Source organism: Giraffa tippelskirchi, chromosome 11, assembly GCF_054371585.1.
Source record: "Giraffa tippelskirchi isolate mGirTip1 chromosome 11, T2T-mGirTip1v1.2.pri, whole genome shotgun sequence".
In the NCBI taxonomy this organism is placed as follows: Eukaryota; Metazoa; Chordata; class Mammalia; order Artiodactyla; family Giraffidae; genus Giraffa; species Giraffa tippelskirchi.
Genome location: NC_137285.1, coordinates 94,161,821 through 94,183,353, shown reverse-complemented (window position 1 = coordinate 94,183,353; position 21,533 = coordinate 94,161,821). Strand labels below are relative to the sequence as shown.

Here is a 21,533-nt window from a genome sequence, read left to right as displayed (position 1 = left end):
TCCCTGACTGGAAAATTCCATGGACAGAGGAGCCTGGCAGGCTACAATTCACAGGATCACAAAGCATTGGTCACGACTGAGCAACTGAACACACACACACATACCCACCCCACCTCACACACAGTGGAATATTACCCAGACATAGAAAAGAATGAAATAATGCCATGTGCAGCAATATGGATAGATCCAGAGATTATCACAGGAAGTCAAGTACTGTTAGTCGCTCAGTCGTGTCCGACTCTTTGCGATCCCATGGACTGTAGCCTGTCAGCTTCCTCTGTCTGTAGGATTTTCCAGGCAAGAATACTGGAGTGGGTTGCCATTTCCTCCTCAAGTCAAATAAGTCAAAAACAAATATATGTTACCACTTATATGTGAAAACTTAAAAAAAATGATATAAATGAACTTACCTAAAAAACAGAAAGAGATTCACAGACAGAAAACAAACTTACGTTACCAAAGGGGAAGTGGGCAGATAAATTAGGAATTTGGGATTAGCAGATACAAACTAATATATATATATATATATATATAAAATATCTAAACAAAGTCCTATTGTATAGCACAGGGAACTATATTCAATATCTCTAATAAACCATAATGAAAAATATGAAAAAGAACATATATATACACACACACACATATATATACATACATTCTCACACACACACACACACACACACACACACACACTTACTTCTCAGGTGGTGCTAGCGGTAAAGAACCTGCTTGCCAATGCAGGAGACTTAAAAGACACAGGTTTGATCTCTGGGTCAGGAAGCTCCCATGGAGGTGAGCATGACAACCCACTCCAGTAGTCTTGCCTGGAGAATCCCATGGACAGAAGAGTCTGGCGGGCTACAGTCCACAGGATCACATAGAGTCAGACACAAGTGAAGCAACTTAGCACGTCTCACACACACACACACACACACACACACACACAGATATAACTGAATCACCTTGCTGTACACTAGAAACTATCACATCATAAATTAATTATACTTCAATGAAAAAATGCTTGCAATTCTCCCCCAAAAGGAAGATTCAACACTGAAAAGGCTCAGGTGAGGTGAGCGGGGCTGGGGGCCCTCGGGCCTGCCCCCAACCCTGGAGAGTGTGCACTGCCCTGAGAGGGGTGGCGTGGCCACAGGCATTTTGGTGGGTTAGTGAGGGAATGAGGAGAAAAGCACAAGGCTGTCTCTTTCCAGTCTCTGAGCAGGCCTGCTTGCCTGCCAGGGCTTTCGAGAATCTAGAGGCAGCCCTGCAAGCTGTATCTAAACTGGCCAAAGACAACTTCTGGCCTGCATAATGTAACAGAACAGTCAGAAAACATTAACCAGTACAAGTGTGGAGGGGGAAGTATGGTATGCTGCAATCCAGGGGTGGCAAAGAATTGAACACAACTTAGGGACTTAACAACAGAACTGAAAGGAGTATCATGGTAAAGAAATACAAAGTTTACAAGTAAAAGTAATGAAAAAGGTAACCAGACTGAAAAAAGAATGAATTTTAGATGCACAGAGACTAGAAGAATTCTTCACCAAAAATCAACAGCTGAGAGAGCAACAGAAAGTCATTCATGAAACCATTAAAATTGTAGAAGATCAATTAAGAGCAGGATTATGTGATTGCTGTGCACTAACTGAAGAACATATGAAGAAGAAACAACAAAGTTTGAAAATTTTTGGCAGCAGAATCTTAAACTTATCACAGAGCTCATGAATGAAAAGAATACAGGAAAAAAATAAAAAGTTTTCTGAACAGCTGCAGCGGAAAATTGAGAATGGTTAACCACGTCAAGCAACTGACTGTGAATCTGAGGAAGATGTTATTCTAGATTCACCATTAAGAACCTTTTCATTTTCTAGCGCTAACTGGCTATGAAGAAAGGAAAACCTCCACATCCGATACACAGAACAAACAAACCAACCTCCAAGTCTGATACACAAACTAAACTGGAGCACTCAGGTGTGCACATGAATTGAGAAAAGTACCAAAGCCTTCAACTCAACCACAACATAAACCTAATGAAAGTGAAATTATACTGGCGGACACTTGTGATGAAAGTCAAGCTCCAATGGCTAAAACACATGGAAAAAGCAGTTATCCTCCTGATAATATAGCTACAGTTGCTGCTGAAACACCTGGACTTTGTATTCAAGAAGAATCTGAATCTCGAGGCCCTAGGAGCCCTCTTGGTGATGAACTCTACCACTATCTGGAAGGAGATCACAAAAAAAGGAATATAAGTTTGTCCCCTTCTCTTTTAGAGACCAGGAAAATAACCCACCTGAAAACAGTGCCTTTTAGTAACACTTCTACTTCTAGATCAGAGAAACCTAGATCAAAATCTAAAGATGGTACCTTTTTCAAACCTCCTCACCTTGGGGCTGAAGTGAACAAGATCATTAACCAGTCATCTTCTAATAAGCAGATGCTTATAAATAAAAACACAAGTGAATCCATAAGCAGTATAGCATTGATGATATTAAAGATACTGATAAAGATAAACATGCGGTATCCCTGAAGCCACTGGGAGGCAGAATCAAAAGGAAGAAAACTGAGGAAGAAAGTGAAGATGAAGTTAAGCACTCCCAAGCATCTTTTGATAAAGAAAAAGAGTTTTCTTTTCCACTGGACAGACATTCTTCCATGAATGGAGACTGTGTGATGGATGGATAAACCTCTGGCTCTGTCTTATCCATTTTCAGCTAGTCAGTGTCAAGAGAAAAGCCAAGAAAGTCAGAATTCTAAAATCAGATTTAGTCAAGTGACTCTCCAGTAGTCATGTATGGATGTGAGAGTTGGACTATAAAGAAAACTGAGTGCACAAGAATTGATGCTTTTGAACTGTGGTGTTGGAGAAGACTCTTGAGAGTCTCTTGGACTGCAAGGAGATCCAACCAGTCCATCTTAAAGGAAATCAGTCCTGAATATTCATTAGAAAGACTGATGCTGAAGCTGAAACTCCAATGCTTTGGCCACCTGATGCGAAGAACTGATTCACTGGAAAAAACCCTGATGCTGGGAAAGATTGAGGGTGGGAGAAGGGGACGACAGAGGATGAGACGGCCGGGTGGCATCACCAACTTGATGGATGTGAGTTTGAGCAAGCTCTCGGAGTTGGTGACGTACAGGGAGGCCTAGCGTGCTGCAGTCCATGGGGTCGCAGAGTCAGATACAACTGAGCGACTGAACTGAAGTGACTCTCCATGAGGCCCTGAAGCCCATTCCGAAATGGCTCTTCCTTAAGACGTAAGGCCTTGAGTGTGAGCTGCAGGTTGGTCAATGAATGGCAAAAACCACTACAATATTGTAAAGTAATTAGCCTCCAACTAAAATAAATAAATTAATAAAAAAAACAATGCTAGCAAAAAAAAAAAAAGATTCCCCAGAAGAGCCCTGTTTACAGGAGTACCTTTTCCAGTCCTTGAGTAATCTCCAGATAATGAAGCACTGTTACAAATAAGGGAAGAAATTCTATATTTAAAATCCCTCTACATCCACACACAAGTTTGGAGATTATCTTTTTGATGATGTGAAGGGTGCTGATTCTCACGAGTCTATAATGATAAAAGTCAGGTCAGTCCAAGGAGCATGTAAACTTGCATCAGTTCTTCAGTTAAATCCACACAGAATTGCTAAAGCAAAGTCCAAGATATATCCTTTGAAAATATCCAGTGGAGTACAGATCCAGGAGCAGACCTTTCTCAGTATAAAATGGTATTACTGTAGTAGACACAAAGGATGGCAGTCAGTCAAGATTAGCAGGAAGAAAAACAGTGGACATGGACTGTACACTGGTTAGTGAGACTATGCTTGTAAAACTGAAGAAGCAAGAGGAGAAGGAGAAAAAAGTCCAAATGGAGAAAGAAAAATGAATGATACTTTGGAAGATGATATGAATCCTGTTTGGCGGATAGCTTCCCCCAGGTGGCAGATAAAGAGAAGGAAAAAAAACAAGATAAACTCAAACAAAAGGCATTTTTGGAGCCATATTTTAAAGGTGATGAAAGAGAGACTGACTTACAAAATTTTCCTCATATTGAGGCAGTTTGGAAAATGGAAGAAAGAAGAAAATTGCTTGGATACACGTGTAAGGAATGTGAAATTTATTATGCAGATTTTCCAGCAGAAGAAAGAGGAACAAAGTTGGTTTCCTGCTTAAGACACCGATTTCGCTATATTCCACCCAACACACAAGAGTATTTCAGGGAAATTGGTTTTCCTTCCACTCAGACTTGTACGGAAAGAGGTTATATTAAAGAAGACCTTGATCCTTGTCCTCATCCCAAAAGATGGCAGCCTTACAATGTAATATCTCTTCCTAAAGGCAAAGAGCAGCAAAAACAGAGAGGACAATTTTCTTTTTTAGTTATTTATAGTTAAAGTTGGTATTAAACATACACTTTTTGATCTTTTGTAAATTGACTTATAAGTCATTTTTCTATTGAAAGTGTTTAAATGGCCTTTATCCATCACATAGATGACTGTTTAAAAATATGGGTAGTTTATGCTGTATTTTCTTGCTTTTGCATCTTTAAAACAATAAAGTGTTTTTATTTTTGCATTCTAAAGTTAACAGTTGTTTATTACTTTTATTTGGTAATGAAAGGGAAAGTCACTCAGTCATGTCCAACTCTTTTTGACCCCATGGACTGTACAGTCCATGGACTTCTCCAGGCCAGAATACTGGAGTGGGTAGCCTTTCCCTTCTCCAGGGGATCTTCCCAATCCAGGGATTGAACCCAGGTATCCTGCATTGTGGGCAGATTCTTGACCAGCTGAGCCACAAGGGAAGCCCAAGAATACTGGAGTGGGTAGCCTATTCCTTCTCCAGAGGAACTTCCCAACCCAGGAATCAAACTGGGATCTCCTGCATTGCAGGCGGATCCTTTACCAACTGAGCTATCAGTTTGGTAATACCAAATTATAATTTTGAAAATAAAAAACAAAGTTTCAACATTGGCTATCTGTTGAGACATTTTCTCATTCTCTTCCTCACTCTTCTGGTGATTATGTTTTGTGCTTTTGTTACACTCTACTTCTATTTTTAAGAAATTCTTCCACTTCTAGGGACTTCCTGGTCGTCCAGTGGTTCGGAATCTGCCTTCTCAGGCAGGGAACACATATCTGATCCCTGGCTGGGGGACTAAGAACCCATATGCCATGGCACTGACTAAGCCTGCACGCCATAGCTCGGTCTAGAGAAGCCTGCGTCACAAGGAGAGATCTTCGTGCGTCACAACCAAGACCCGATGTAGCCAAATACATAAATAAATATTTTTTAAAAGTTCTTCTATGTCTATTTTACTCCTCTTTAGACACCATACCAAATTCCCTGAGGATAGGGACTTCATCTTACTGGCTGTTTAATTCTTAAAGTAAGTGCCTAACAACCAATAATTTGTGAAGCTGAGCTGTGACTAGCCAAATTGAGACCAATTTTTGTTGACAGCAACATTCATTCAAAGACGCTGAAAGGCATTCTTCTGTTACCTATTCCAACACCAACATAAACAGCATAATATTTCACACTTGACTCTTACTCATTGAGAAAATGGATTCATTGACCCTGGTTATGATGCAAGAAGTAGAACCTGTCTGTAAATGTAGTCAGGAGTCACTCTGGGTGCCTCATCAGTGAGGTGGAATCACTACTTCACCCCCTTCTTCTAGCAGGAGAGACAAAATGAGAGCTTCTTCTCTTAGCAAGGCAAACCCAACTTCCCCTGGGCCTCAGGTCTCCACATGCTGGACAGATGAACTTCTTAGATGACTGCAGGCATCCACTGTATTCTGTCTGACTCCCAAGTTGTCTGTGTGACAATTCATGGATAAGGCTGATCTACCACTTGTTCTCTATAAGACAGTATATAGGACAGGAGACCTGCCTATGCTTTATATTGAGCAGACTGTCAAAGCTCTGGCATCCCTCTGTGTGGAAAAACAAGACACCAATGCCTTACCTTCTCCTTGCTGATTCTGGCTCTTCCCCATAAGATGCACCCTGTTCCCAAAAAAAGCCTATTTCTTAACACATGCCATGATGTTGTGAAGTTTGTCTTAAGTTCCAATACATGACAAGTGCCAACCCAACCTGGTAAATCAGAAGGTAACTATACCTTTCTTTGAGAAATTATAGAACAGTAGCTAATTAGAGATGCCATCTGCCAGATGCCATGCTAGATGTTTTACATTTCATTTACTTCTCACAACTTTCGTTTTGGGGTATTTCCTGCATCTTACAGGTGATGAAACTGACAATGAATTAAATTAAACAAGTATCCTGCTAAAAGAGATAGAGTCAGGTTCTAAACACAGACCCATCAAACTCAAATTTTATAATCTCAAACACTGAAGCTTATGCTCTTCTCAGAATTCCACAAAGTCACTGATGTAAAAACTTCTGAAACATTGTTTGTAGGAACCTTTACTTTACTTTTCAAATGCTGGAGCCTATAACCTCTCTGAGACTGAAATACAGTTTCTACTTGAGCAAATCCTGTGATAGAGAATTCACTAAATAAAGAATACATGTGTTGCAATGGGACGCCTATTGCTATCTTTTCTCTGCATATTTAAAAGAATAAATTACATAAATATTGGTTGGTGCAAAGGTAACTGCAGTTTCAGACTGTGAATTTTAAATCATTATAACTAGGCTCAAATACATCTTTATTAATCAAAATAGGAACTGTTAAACACATTTTGGCCAATGAGAAATAAGTTTGTTTATTTCTGTAGCATAAAAACCCATGCTTCAGGATTCGGCAAATGCTTGGAAAGCATTTTCTGCCTCCTGCTGCTTGTGGAAGAGTTTTCCCTGAAAAAGGTTGTTAAGATGTTTGAAGAGGTAGTAGTCAGGTTGGCGAGAGGCCAGGTGAATATGGAGGATGAAGCAAATCTTCGTAGCCCGATCCATTCAACTTTTGAAGTGCTGGTTGTGCAACATGTGGTCAGACACTGTAGAGAAGAATTGGGTCCTTTCTGTTGACCAATGCTGGTTCCAGGCGTTGCAGTTTTTGGTGCATCTCATCGATTTGCTGAGCATACTCTCAGATGTAATGGTTCTCTGGGATTCAGAAAGCTATAGTGGATCAGACTGGTAGCATACCAACAAACAGTGACCATGACCTTTATTTGGTGCAAGTGTGGCTTTAGGCAGTGCTGTGGAGCTTCTCCTTGGACCAACCACTGTGCTGGCTGTCGCTGGTTGTCATAAAATCCACTTTTCATCACACATCACAATCTGATCAAGAAATGGTTCGTTGTTGTTGCACAGAATAAGAGAAGACAACACTTCAAAACATTTTTTTTTTGATTTGCTGTCAGCTCCTGAGGTACCCACTTATCGAGCTTCTTTACCTTTCCAATTTGCTTCAAGTGGAGAACAACCATAGGATGGCTGACACTGAGTTCTTCAGCAACCTCTCATGTAGCTGTAAGAGGATCAGCTTCAATGAGCCTCCCAGTTGGTCCTCGTCAACTTCTGACGGCCAGTCCCTGCGCGTCTCATCCTCACGGCCGTCCATCTTCTTTGCAAAATCTTAAACCGCCACTGCACTGTACATTCACTAGAGATCCTGGGCCAAACATGTTGTTGATGCTGAGTTGTCTCTGCTGCTTTATGACTCATTTTGAACTGATAAAAAAACTGCTCAAATTTGCTTTTTGTGTAACATCATTTCCCTAGCCTAAAATAAATATAAACTAAACAGCAAGTAATGTCATTAGCAAAAAAACTTAAAGTGAGAAATGCACATTAAAATGATTTATAACAGTACCACATTAAGAATGTATTCTAATATCAAACAGTAAGGTTCAACAATGCAAAACCGCAATTACTTTTGCACCAATCTAATAGAAACCAAGTAAAATTACTCTCTTCACTAAAAAATTAATGCATCTTTCAAATCACATAAGCAACTAATATTAGTCAAAATCCCAACCTAAATGCTTTTTTCCAAGTTACAGTGTTACCCTTGAATATCTCTATGAAAAAAAATCTGAACTTTCTTATGTCAATTTAGGAAAAAGAAATAGTAATCTGGTACGGACAGAGGTGAAATAAAATTGGGTGGGGGGTGTGCAGTTAATAAAAGTTATGTGACATGATTCAGGGAAGACTAGGAACAAAAGAGACAGCACATACAGAACAAAACAGGCAAGCAAAAGGACAGCTGCAGACTAAACACAGTTACAGTAATAAAAGAAGACAATCTGAAAACAAAATCACAAGAATGGAAGAAAAAAGATAAAGGAAAAGCTCTAAGGAAAACAAATTCCTCTCATGATTAGTGATGTGTTACACAAACATTGCACCATACTGCCACATCATTTTCCCCACTAACAGAAACCTAACCAAACCATCAACTCTAAATAGGGAAAACATATTGACAGGATGCATAATAACTGTGTTCCATCTCTCAAATTATTTTCTTCCTAACGCCAAAAGAATACCTGAGTATAAGAACAGAAGTGGTTAAGTTAAAAAGAACTTAACTGACCAAGACTACTTAAAACATATCCTAAACTGGCTCTTCTCCAATTTTCTCTAGTAAAATGCAATTAACTCTCTACTCATGTAGTAAGATTTCTGGAGTTAACATATTATGAAACTCACTAATAATTTGCTTCATTAATTCTGAATCTAAGATGCTAGACGTCAAAACTTCCTAATAAAGACCACAAACTATCACAGAGTAATTTGATCAAGATAATACTATTATCAGTTATTCATATGAGCACCTACAGTAAGCCTCTTTCAGCTAAAGGCATAGCATCCGCATAGCTTTTTAACTTACTTTGGAATGAACTAACCATTTTAAGAATGGTAAGTTGTAATTCACTGCTTTGTCAGAAAACAGCTGCTATACCTTAACAATCTAAGTAAGCTCCACCTTATTCAGAGAAGTATGCACACATTTGGGGGGGTGGTGTGTGCACAGAGGGAAGGAGCAAATGTGAATGTGTAGGAGTATCTTATCGGTTTCTAGAGAGTCGCCTTCCCTGAACTTACCCTGGCATCATCTCTCCAATTTACTTAAGATAGGAACTGAAAATTGCCATATAAAGTATATTATAATACTTTTATGTACTGTGGGACAATTGTTGAATTGCAAGGAAAAGCTATGTTTCTTTAGAGTAGAAAAAAACTCTTTCTGTATGGAAAAAGTGTTTTTTTAATTTTGGCAGTTAAGACCTCAGAGTCAAATTCCTGATCCATAATAAGAATCATGTGAAACCTTGCATGATGTGTATGTTAAATTTCCCACTAGTCATTTCTATTCTATCTATACTTTGCCTGATGTTTTCTACTTTATTACATTTAGAAGTAATTTTTAAGCCACTTTAAACTCTTTGTGGGATTAGGAGGGATAAGTAATCCCTCCTAATAATGAATATAATTATTAATATAACTAAAAGATACTCACAACCCATATAATCACGATGGTGTGATCACTCACCTAGAGCCAGACATTCTGGAATATGAAGTCAAGTGGGCCTTAGGAAGCATCACTACAAACAAAGCTAGTGGAGGTGATGGAATTCCAATTGAGCTATTTTAAATCCTAAAAGATGATGCTGTGAAAGTGCTGCACTCAATATATCAGCAAATGTGGAAAACTCAGCAGTGGCCACAGGACTGGAAAAGGTCAGTTTTCATTCCAATCCCAAAGAAAGGCAATGCAAATAATGCTCAAACTACTGCACAATTGCACTCATCTCACATGCTTGCAAAGTAATGCTCAAAATTCTCCAAGCCAGGCTTCAACAGTATGTGAGCCGTGAACTTACAGATGTTCAAGCTGGTTTCAGAAAGGGCAGAGGAACCAGAGATCAAATAGCCAACATCCGCTGGATCACTGAAAAAGCAAGAGAGTTCCAGAGAGACAACTATTTCTGCTTTATTGACTATGCCAAAGCCTTTGACTGTGTGGATCACAATAAACTGTGGAAAATTCTGAAAGAGACGGGAATACCAGACCACCTGACCTGCTTCCTGACAAATCTGTATGCAGGTCACGAAGCAAGTTAGAACTGGACATAGTACAACAGACTGGTTCCAAATAGGGAAAGAAATACATCAAGGCTGTATATTGTCACTCTGCTAATTTAACTTATATGCAGAGTACATCATGAGAAATGCTGGGCTGGAGGAAGCACAAGCTGGAATCAAGACTGCCGGGAGAAATATCAATAACCTCAGATATGCAGATGATACCACCCTTATGGCAGAAAGTGAAGAACTAAAGAGCCTCTTGATGAAAGTGAAAGAGGAGAGTGAAAAAGTTGGCTTAAAGCTCAACATTCACAAAACTAAGATCATCGCATCCGGTCCCATCACTTCATGGCAGATAGATGGGGAAACAGTGGAAACAGTGGCTGACTTTATTTTTCTGGGCTCCAAAATCACTGCAGATGGTGATTGCAGCCATGAAATTAAAAGACGCTTACTCCTTGGAAGGGAAGTTATGACCAACCTAGATAGTATATTAGAAAGCAGAGACATTACTTTGCCAACAAAGGTCTGTCTAGTCAAAGCTATGGTTTCTCCAGTAGTCATGTGTGGATGTGAGAGTTGGACTATAAAGAAAGCTGAGTGCCGAAGAAAGGATGCTTTTGAACTGTGGTGTTGGAGAAGACTCTTGAGAGTCCCTTGGACTGCAAGGAGATCCAACCAGTCCATTCTAAAAGAGATCAGTCCTGAATATTCATTGGAAGGACTGATGTTGAAGCGGAAACTCCAATACTTTGGCCACCTGATGCAAAGAGTTGATTCATTTGAAAAGACCCTGATGCTGGGAAAGATTGAAGGCGGGAGGAGGAGGGGACGACAGAGGATGAGATGGTTGGATGGCATCACTGACTCAATGGACATGAGTTTGGGTAAACTCCGGGAGTTGGTGATGGACAGGGAGGCCTGGCATGCTGCGGTTCATGGGGCCGCAAAGAGTCGGACACAACTGAGTGACTGAACTGACTGAACTGAATATTAATATAGCTCACAACAAAAGAAAACTGAGAGTATAAAAAGTTAAGAATAAATTCAGGACGCAGAATATAATATAGTCAGGGTTCACAGGTCTGACATCTTAGCTTGCTAGCGATGTGGTTTTCTCTACACATGCCAAGCTACTTCCAATCCTGGAGTAGTTTAACATTTCACCAACTCAGGCACTTTGAAAATGTTTCTAATCAACCTCAAAAAAGCACACATCTCAAGCTTTAAAGAGAGGAGAGAGACAACACAACAGAACAGAAACTAGTTAACAAAATATTGAATGTGTCCTTTTAATCTTCACTGGCTAGACACATAAGGAGATGTGAAGATAAATTTTTTTGTTTTATTCTAATATTCTCAGAAAACTATGGTCTAGTGAAATATTTGTTTCATAAAAATTGAAACAATCACACTATGACATTCAAAGAATGCATTCTGATGATCTAAAGTACAAAATCTAACAACCACGGGGTCTTTTCCACAAAGTGAAGCTGCACTGTCACTATCCTCCAGAGGCTGAAAAACAACCATATGTGGTTCTATCAATTCAAACGGTTAACTTTTATGATCTTAATGAACACAGCATATACTTGACAACATGACATTAAATAACAATGAGTTATCTATTTCCCAAGTGGTGCTAGTGGTAAAGAACCTGCCTGCCAATGCAGGAGACATAGGAGATGTGGGTTCAATCCCTTCCCCCTGGGTGGGGAAGATCCCCTGGAGGAGGCCATGGCAACCCACTCCAGTATTCTTGACCGGAGAATCCCATGGACAGAGGAACCCAGTGGCTACAGTCCATGAGGTTGCAGAGTCAGACTACAGTGACTTAACACACACACACATCTATTTCCATCTCTACATACAGGGATGCAAAAAGAATGGAGGGAAATTAGTTTACCACCTGGATGAGAAATCAATTCACAGAGCAAACATTTAAAGGGTAAATATAATAATGTACAGAGAAAATAATCAACTAAGAAAATGGGAATAGATAACATAAAAATTATAAATACTACAAAAACAACATTATATTCAAACAAAATTAGGCAAAAGCATCACCTCACATATAACTTTTCATGTAAATGTCAATTAATAAGAATTCAACATCTTATAAATCTGATACTAGAGATTCCAGAAATCTATACCAATAGTTTCTCATTGCTGTTGTTTAGTTGCTAATCATGTCCAACTCTTTCAGGACCCCATGGACTACAGCCTCCCAGACTCCTCTGTCCATGGGATTTCCCAGGCAAGAACACTGGAGTGGGTTGCTATTTCCTTCTCAAGGGAATCTTCTTGACCCAGGGATCAAATTTGTATCTCTTGTACTGCAGGTGGATTTTTTACCACTGATCCACCCTGAAAGCCCTCACTAGGAGCACTTAACTCTACTTAGGCAGACAAAAGATCCACCAAGAACAAGAAAATTGCTAATGTGTGATACAAAGTCAACTAGAAAATAGGGCAGCAAATATTAAGGTACTCAAGAAAGAAAGCAAATACAAAAATAAATTAGAAAAGGGAATGAACAATGTAGACTACAGTTGTGTTGAAAAAAATAAATCTAAATCACTTTAAGTTAGTATAATCCTCAGCATCTGTATCTGTTTATATTCACTAAAATTTATTGACCATCTGTGCTATATCAGGCCGAGTCCTAGAAGACAGCCTCTGTTCTCTAGACGCCCAGCCTAAATAGAAAAGCTAACAAAACATAATATATAATGTACAAACAAATAATGAGAGTGTGACAAATGTTCCAAAGGACTGTAAAATTTGTGCAAGAGCAATAGAAGGGAACAAATTTGGACTAGACGGTATTTAGTGGCCGCTGCTGCTGCTAAGGCGTTTCAGTCGTGTCCAACTCTGTGAGACCCCATAGACAGCAGCCCACCAGGCTCCCCCGTCCCTGGGATTCTCCAGGCAAAAACACCGGAGTGGGTTGCCATTTCCTTCTCCAATGTATTTAGTGTTGGTGGGGGTGGGAGGGGGGGTGTCTCAAAAGAAAAATTAATTTCTAATGCCCTTAAAGCATCTATTGAAGGTAACAAATTAACTTTGTCTGTATACATCTAGAATGATAATTTTCATACACCATCTTTATTTTTTTTCATACACTATCTCTAAAAAACTGAGAAACAGTCACTCAAATCATTGAGTTCTGAGGTTCAGATAAGAAACTCTGACAGACAAAGGCTTCCATCAAACAGACAGATTTTACCAGATACAGAGAAACAAGAATAGGGTATTCCAAGCAGGGAGAATCTTATTTGCTAGGCCAAGGAAAGTGTAGGCCACATTTGGAGAATTCTAAATTATTCTGCAGAGATGAAGGCAGGGATGAAAGTGAGTAGCGAGGGAATTGGAGTCCGGCAAGAAACGACATGAAACAGTTTTGAATCATACTGCAAAGCACTTAGTAGCTTACAACAGCTTAGAATTCACATATAGGAAAAGACAAGGGCATACTCTGGAAGTATAAAGTGATCAGATTTGTCCCAAAAAATTTCTTAGGATAGTTCTTGTTCAAGGAGGCCAAGAACTAACCCTTTCAAGAGACTATCATATTTATTACACAATAAGTAGGGGTAAAAAAGCTCTGTCCAAATCGAAGGCTGAACTTTTTATAATGTTTTATTATATAACAAGAAAAGTAAGCTTTGTCACCCGCATGCTTATCTATGACTAAGAGAACTCCACAGAAATAACTTATTTTTCAGGTCATCTGGGTTATCATGAGTCCAAAAAGACATTTACATTAGTTTTTTTTTTTTAACTAGAGGATTATTGTTTTACGATGTGGTGCTGGTTTCTGCTGTATGACAAGTGAATCAACCATAAGTATGCATGTGTCCCCTCCCTCCTGAAGCCGATTCCCACCCATTCCCATCCCACCCCTGCAGGTCATCACAAAGCCCCAGGCTATCTATCTATTTTATACATGGTATCGTATATTTCAATGCTATTCTCTCAATGCGTCCCACCCTCTCCTTCCCCCACTGTGTCCACAAGTCCGTTCTCTGTGTCTGCATCTCTATTTCTGCCCTACAAATCGGTTCCTCAGTATTAACAGCTCTTCAGTGAAAAGAATAAAAACAAAACACATATTCAAAGACTGCAAAGAAAAGGCCATTCCTAAGATAGTAGATACATGATTGAACTGTATACCTATTAAATTGAAGATAATGAAGGACAGGGAAGCCTGGCGGACACGACTTAGCGACTAAATGCACTCACATGCTTATTAATTAGAAGTAAACATGCTCTGAGATGAGATTTTACTTAAATAAAAAAAGGAAAAAAAAATTGAAAACCCAGGCACTACTAATACCTAGAAGAAACTCAGTAAATGGGAAACAAGATTGTGTGGAAGGGTGAAATTTCTCCTCTACCCTCTCCCAGCTGGGCCTGAGAAGAACGACACAAGACACAGTAACAGAAGGAAAGCACATGGATTTTATTTAGTAATTTTTGTGTGTATCTTTCTTAATGCCGTCACAAGGAAAATAAAGACCCAAAGGAGTTAGGGCCAAAAGCTTATGCATGGGGTTGGACAAAGAGTAGTAAACTGTGAAAACAAGACACAGGATTTGGGCTACAGCAGTTAATTGTGGAAAAGTGAGTAGGAAGGTGAGGGTGAGTAACAAGGTCTATTCACACAGACTACCTCTAACAGTAGGAATGGTTTCCTTTCATCTGCTATCAGGGTGGCACCTTTGACATAAGAGTTCACCTCTTGTTCTCAAGAAGAAAAAGAAAGGTCAGAATTGCCTTCTTGGATCTGCCGTTTACATGCCCTTGACTCAGAATAATCCTTACACCCCCGTGGCATGTTTTGGGATGGCATATTCTGCTACCCTATACAAGTAGGGCAAGCAGAGTTGAAAGTTTCAGAAGCCCCAGAATCTCCCCCCTACCACCCTACCTTCTAATATTCTAACATCTTTAATCCTCTCCCCATAAAAAAAACCCAGTCTTAAAAAGAGACCTGATATTTAGCCTTAAAAAGGAAGGAAACTGATACATGCTTCAACATGGATGAATCATATGCTAAGTGAAATAAGCTAGTCTCAAAAAGACAAATACTGTGATGTTACTATTTAATAAATAGAATTTCAGTTCTGCAAGATGAAAAGGTTCTGGAGACTGGTTGCACAAACAATGTGAATGTACTTAACAATACTGAAAAGTATACTTAAAAATAGTTAAGGGGGACATTTCATGTGTTTTAAAATATTACTAACATATTTTTTAAAATATGAAAGAAATTGTCAATAACTGAGGATGAGCCCATGTTCCAAGATGGTGAAACTAGAAAAAGCATTTATTAGGGATGAAGAGTTTAGAATATTTTATTCTGTAAAAGTTTGGGGGGCAAAAGAGTGATATAACTGCAATGTTTTTAGCAAGATTAATGACAACTATATATTAAAAGAAATTAGACAGAAGGGAGAGGTGGAAGTAGAGAGTCAAGTAAAATTGTTTATAAAAATTGAGAGAAATAATAATTTTAGGAATTAGTTCAAAGATGAAGTAGTTAAGATTTCTAGCATGGGTTTAAGAGGAAGGATATAGCATGAGTCTGCTCCCTGGGATCATTATTAAGGAGTGGCTGAGCAAGCAGATGAAGGGACAGTAAACTGTACAAGATGCAGAATGAGTCCCTTTCTATGGCTCTTCAGCCTCCAGACCATTTATCAGAAATCAAAGAGTTGCTTTATTTATTTATACCTTTCCTCATCTAAAACTATCTGAAAAGGTCACTAAATAACCACTCCTGTTACTCGCTGTTGGCCAAGCACAATGGAAGTATTTACATTTTCCAGAATTTGAGTTGCAGCGATAATGACACAACTCTCTTTACAAATTATATAATAGATGAAATTCTGAAAGATTTTATAAACAAAATTGTGATAATTCTAGTCACACAGTAAATGTACTAAATAAGCACATATTTACTAGGTAGAGTTCCACTTCCTAGAGTGGCTCTTTCTGTAATAGAAATCATTTATTTATTCTGTTCAATCCTAGTATGGATTCCTTTGCATTCGTCTCCACTGCAGCATGGGAAAAAGACTTGAAGTGAGGTTAAAAGAAATCTCTAAATCAAACAAATGAACTTAAAGAGTCCTTCTGCTTTTATATACCAAAAGAAAATGAGACTAGAATTATCTAAAACATATTAATAAGCATGTAAATTATGATGAACTATAAATACTCAAACCACATTACAGAAGAAATTTTATATTTAAAAAAGGTTAAATTTGCCATTCAAATAATGAGAATTCTCTCTATGCCTTTTTGTTTTAACTTACTATTGAATTCTTATAAATTAGTTACCAGAAGACTAAATCAACTTACGCCAACTTCTAAGATCTTTATCCACTATCACAAGTCCAATTTAAAAAAAAATTCTGTGGAAATGACAAAAATTAATAACAATTGTTGTTCCAGAAAGCATATTCAGCTGGGAGGTGAAGCAGTAAACACCAGTTCACATTAAACTAGAACAGAAGGGATCTGCACTATAAAGGTTATGAGGGACAAGGATAGTCCTACTATCACAAAACAAAAATATAAAAACTATGTCTTTATTGAAAATCAATGAAAGCAAAACTCTTTGAAAGGTTAATAAAACTGACTAGGAAAAAGAGAGTACACAGAATTCACATAATTAAGAATGAGAGAGAAAACATCACTACAGATCACACAGACAGTAGAAGGTTAGCAATAAAACATTACTAAACGTTCTGTATCAACACATTCAGCAAATTAAATAGAATGGTGAAATTTCAGAACCTGAAGAGCCAGATATTTATTAGAGAAAAAGAATTTGTTGTTTAAAAACCTATCCACAAAAAAAAGTTCACAGATCCATGTGGCTTCACTGGTGAGTCAGAACAGTGTAAGAAATGGGTAACAATGCTACACAAAGCTGTGCAAAATACTAAAGAAACATGCTACAAATCATTCTGTAGTCAAGCATTAACCTAATTCCCAAATTAGACAAAGGCATTACAAAAGAAGAAAACTACAGACTCATGCGTCTCATAAACCCAGAAGTAAAAATCCTTAAGAGAATGTTTTCAAACTGAACAAAGGAATACATAAAAAGAATCATGGTCAAGAGAGTCTATTCTACGAATGCAAAGCTGGTTTAACATTCAAAAATCAATACGAGTTTACCCTATTAACAGACTAACACACCCCGCCCATGCCTCCACCAAAGGAACCAAATGACTGTCTTAATGAAAGCAAAAAAGGCATTTGACAAAATTCAATACCCACTCATAAAAACTGGGAATAAAAGTAAGAGTACTTCAACCTGATAAAGAATATCCACAAAAATCCTAGAGACAACACCTTACTTAATGCTGAGATACTGGATGCTTTATCTCCGAGATCAGAAAGAATGCTGTCATCACTTTTGGTCAACACTGTACTAGAGTTCTTAGTGAATGCAACAAGGCAAGAAAAAGAAATAAAAGGCATATAGATTTATAAGAAGGAAGAAAAACTACCCTTATTCAAAGACTGCATGATTTTCAATGTAAAAATTCCTATGAAATCTACAAGAAGTTATTAAAAGTATCACGTGAGTTAGCAAGGTCACAGGATATAAGGTCAATATACAAAAAGTATGTTTTGTTTACATATAAAAGCAATATATATTGGAAAGTTTTTTAGAATAACCATTGTAATAAGACCAAAAAGAGTTTAGGGATGTGTGTCAATTACAGCATACCGGGAATTAGCCTGAGCTGTTCTGTTAAAGTAAAAATGTACCTGTATGGCGTTGATCCCTGTCAAGACAAGAAATGTATGGCTTGATAGTGTTGCTTTGTACTGATAGGCTGAAGGTGAGTTTCAGGGTAGTCTCTACCAGACTGTCAATAATGTTTATTAATAAGTAAGATCTGATGATTTCCATATGGTCTGAGTGAAAAACCACAGAAGGCTCTACGTTTGGGGCTGGTTATGGGAAAGACTATGCCTACATGATAAACAGAGTGTAAGTAACATCAGCCTAGGCTCCAGTGAGGGTTACACAGTTCTGTGCACACATTAGTGGCACCTGATCTGAGAGAAAAAGTGACCATATGATCAACAGAGAGGACAGTCAGAGGTCATGTCCAGCTCTTCTAAACCTCTTGCAATGAGGGAGCCTCTGCCTGCAATGAATATCCCTATTGTTCTAATCTTGTTGCTATATTGAATCTTTTCCCTGCAATAAATCCTACTTTTGGCCACTTTGAGTGTTCTTTAGTAACTGAACCCTATTTGGACAGCTACAAATACTGCACAGAATAAATTTAACAAAATGTGTGCAAAACTTATACACTGAAAACTACTAAAGACTGCAAAAAGAACTAAGTAAATGGACATGCAGAATGAGGAAACATACTATTTTAAGAATCTTACTGTCAGTAAATTGATCAATATATTCAATATAATCTCCAATCTAGCAATCTTTTTCATAGCAAGTAAAAGCTTATCATAAAATATATAAAAGATCTGGAATAGTTAGAATATCTTTGAATAAAATACAAATGTTCTAGAACTTAACACTAACTGATTTCAAGATTGACAATAAAGTTACAATAATTATGAGAACAGATACTGGCACAAGGACAGACACATAATCAAGAGAAAATAACAGAACAAAACATACTCCAGAAACATACCCATATAAACATGGTCAAATGATTTTCAAGAAAGGTGCCAAGATATTTCAATGAGAAGATGATATTTTTAACAAATGTTGCTGAAAATATTTGATATCCACATGCAAACGACAACGCTGAAATTCACCCCACATCTTATAAATTAAATCAAAATGGGTCATACCTCTACATGCAGAAGCTAAAAATATAAAGCTTCTAGAAGAAAATATTTCTAGGAGAAAGCTTCTAGGAGAAAAATCTTTGTGACCTTGTTTAGGCAAAGTTTTTACTCGTGTTTTGCTTGGTTTCGATTTTTTTTTAAAGAAACACAAAAGACATGAACCACAAAAGAAAAAGCTGATAAACTGTATTTGACCAAAATTATGAACTTTGTGCTTCAAAAGACTTCATCAAGAAAGTGAAGAGACAACAACCAAGGGAATAGGAGAAAATATTTACACTATGATTTACCTGATAGGAAACATATCCCAAATATTTGTTGTTGTTATTGTTGTTTAGCTGCTAAATTGTGTCTGACTCTTTTCCAACCCCATGGACTCTAGCCTACCAGGCTCCTCTATCCATGGGATTACCTGGGCAAGCATACTAGAGTGGGTTACCATTTCCTTTTCTAGGGGATCTTCCCAACTAAAGGATCGAACCCACGTCTCCTGCATTGGCATGCAGATTCTTTACCACTGAGCCACCAGGGAAGCCCATCCCAAATATTGGGTTGGCCAAAACATTTTGGCCAACCTTATACATAAGAAATCTTAAAACTAAGTATTAAAGAGATATATAATCCATTTTTTTTAACATGACAGAAATGGCAAACACATGAAAAATGTGAATATTGCTAGTCATTAGGTCTGTGCAAATTAAAACAGGAATGAGTTGCCTTTACACCCATGAGAACTGCTGGAAAAAAAAAGACATCAATAACAAAAACTAGGAAAAACACAGGGAAACTAAAAGTCCCAAACACTGCTGGAAAAATTACTTTGGAAAACAGACAGTTTAAAAAATTAGACATATACTACTACACGTGCTGCGTTTAGTCACTCGGTCATGTCTGACTCTTTGTGACCCAATGGACTATAGCCCACCAGGCTCCTCTGTCCATGGGATGTTTCAGGCAAGAATACTGCAGCGGCAGCCATTTCGTTCTACATGGGATCTTCCCACCCCAGGGATCGAACCTGAATCTCATGTGTCTTCTGCATTGCAGGAAGCTTTTTACCTGCTGAGCCAGTGAGTAAGCCCCTATACTACCATATAACCCAACAATCCCACTCTTTACCAGTGAAAACTGATGTCTACAAAAAGATTTATACTTGAGTATTCGTAACAGGTATATTTATAATAGCTAAAAATTAGTACAGAAACCGGAGAAGGCAACGGCACCCCACTACAGTACTCTTGCCTGGAAAATCCCATGGACGGAGGAGCCTGGTAGGCTGCAGTCCATGGGGTCGCAAAGAGTCAGACACAACTGAGCGAATTCACTTTCACTTTTCACTTTCATCAGTTGGAGAAGGAAATGGTAACCCACTCCAGCGTTCTTGCCTGGAGAATCCCAGGGATGGGGAATCTGGTGGCTGCTGTCTATGGGGTCACACAGAGTCGGACACGACTGAAGCGACTTAGCAGCAGTAGCACTACAGAAACAAATTTTCCATTCTGGAAAAGGTAAAACTCTAGTAATAGAAAGCAGATTACTGGTTGCCAGGGACTGAGGATAATGACAGGGGATTAAATGCAGAGGTATACAATAGAACTTTGTAAAAAGATTTAACTATTCTATTTTGATTTGTTAGTAATGAAAAGACTGCAAATAGTTATCAAAATTCATTGAATTATATACTGAACATTATTGTAAAGTTATGTACCTTAGAAAGCATCACTACGAACAAAGCTAGTGGAGGTGATGGAATTCCAGTGGAGCTATTTCAAATCCTCAAAGATGATGCTGTGAAAGTGCTGCACTCGATACGCCAGCAAATCTGGAAAACTCAGCAGTGGTCACAGGACTGGAAAAGCTCAGTTTTCATTCTAATCCAAAAGAAAGGCAATGCCAAAGAATGCTCAAACTACCACACAATTGCACTCATCTCACACGCTAGTAAAGTAATGCTCAAAACTCTTCAAGCCAGGCTTCAGCAATACGTGAACCATGAACTTCCAGATGTTCAAGCTGGTTTTAGAAAAGGCAGAGGAACCAGAGACCAAATTGCCAACATCCGCTGGACCATTGAAAAAGCAAGAGAGTTCAAGAAGAACATCTATTTCTGCTTTATTGACTATGCCAAAGCCTTTGACTCTGTGGATCACAATAAACTGTGGAAAATTCTGAAAGAGATGGGAATACCAGACCACCTGACCTGCCTCTTGAGAAACCTGTATGCAGGTCAGGAAGCAACAGTAAGAACTGGACATGGAACAAAAGACGGGTTCCAAATAGGAAAAGGAGTACGTCAAGGCTGTATATTGTCACCCTGCTTATTTAACTTATATGCAGAGTACATGATGAGAAACGCTGGGCTGGAAGAAACACAAGCTGGATTCAAGATTGTTGGGAGAAATATCAATAACCTCTGATATGCAGATGACACCACCCTTATGGCAGAAAGTGAAGAACTAAAGAGCCTCTTAATGAAAGTGAAAGAGGAGAGGGAAAAAGTTGGCTTAAAGCTCAACATTCAGAAAACTAAGATCATGGCATCCGGTCCCATCACTTCATGGCAAATAGATGGGGAAACAGTGGAAACAGTGGCTGACTTTATTTTTCTGGGCTCCAAAATCACTGCAGATGGTGACTGCAGCTATGAAATTAAAAGACGTTTACTCCTTGG

General features: G+C 38.4%; 1 protein-coding gene and 1 pseudogene across 3 annotated transcripts in view; one reads left to right on the top strand and one right to left on the bottom strand.

Annotated features, from left to right (window-relative positions):
• DDX10 (DEAD-box helicase 10) overlaps positions 1–21,533 on the bottom strand; it is a 288,484-nt gene that overhangs the window by 144,151 nt on the left and 122,800 nt on the right. The window lies entirely within an intron of this gene.
• Positions 787–5,776, top strand: LOC145526368 (DNA endonuclease RBBP8-like; annotated as a pseudogene). Its single transcript, XR_014068868.1, has 4 exons — positions 787–792; positions 1,435–2,784; positions 3,257–3,270; positions 3,375–5,776. The product of XR_014068868.1 is annotated as a DNA endonuclease RBBP8-like (transcript).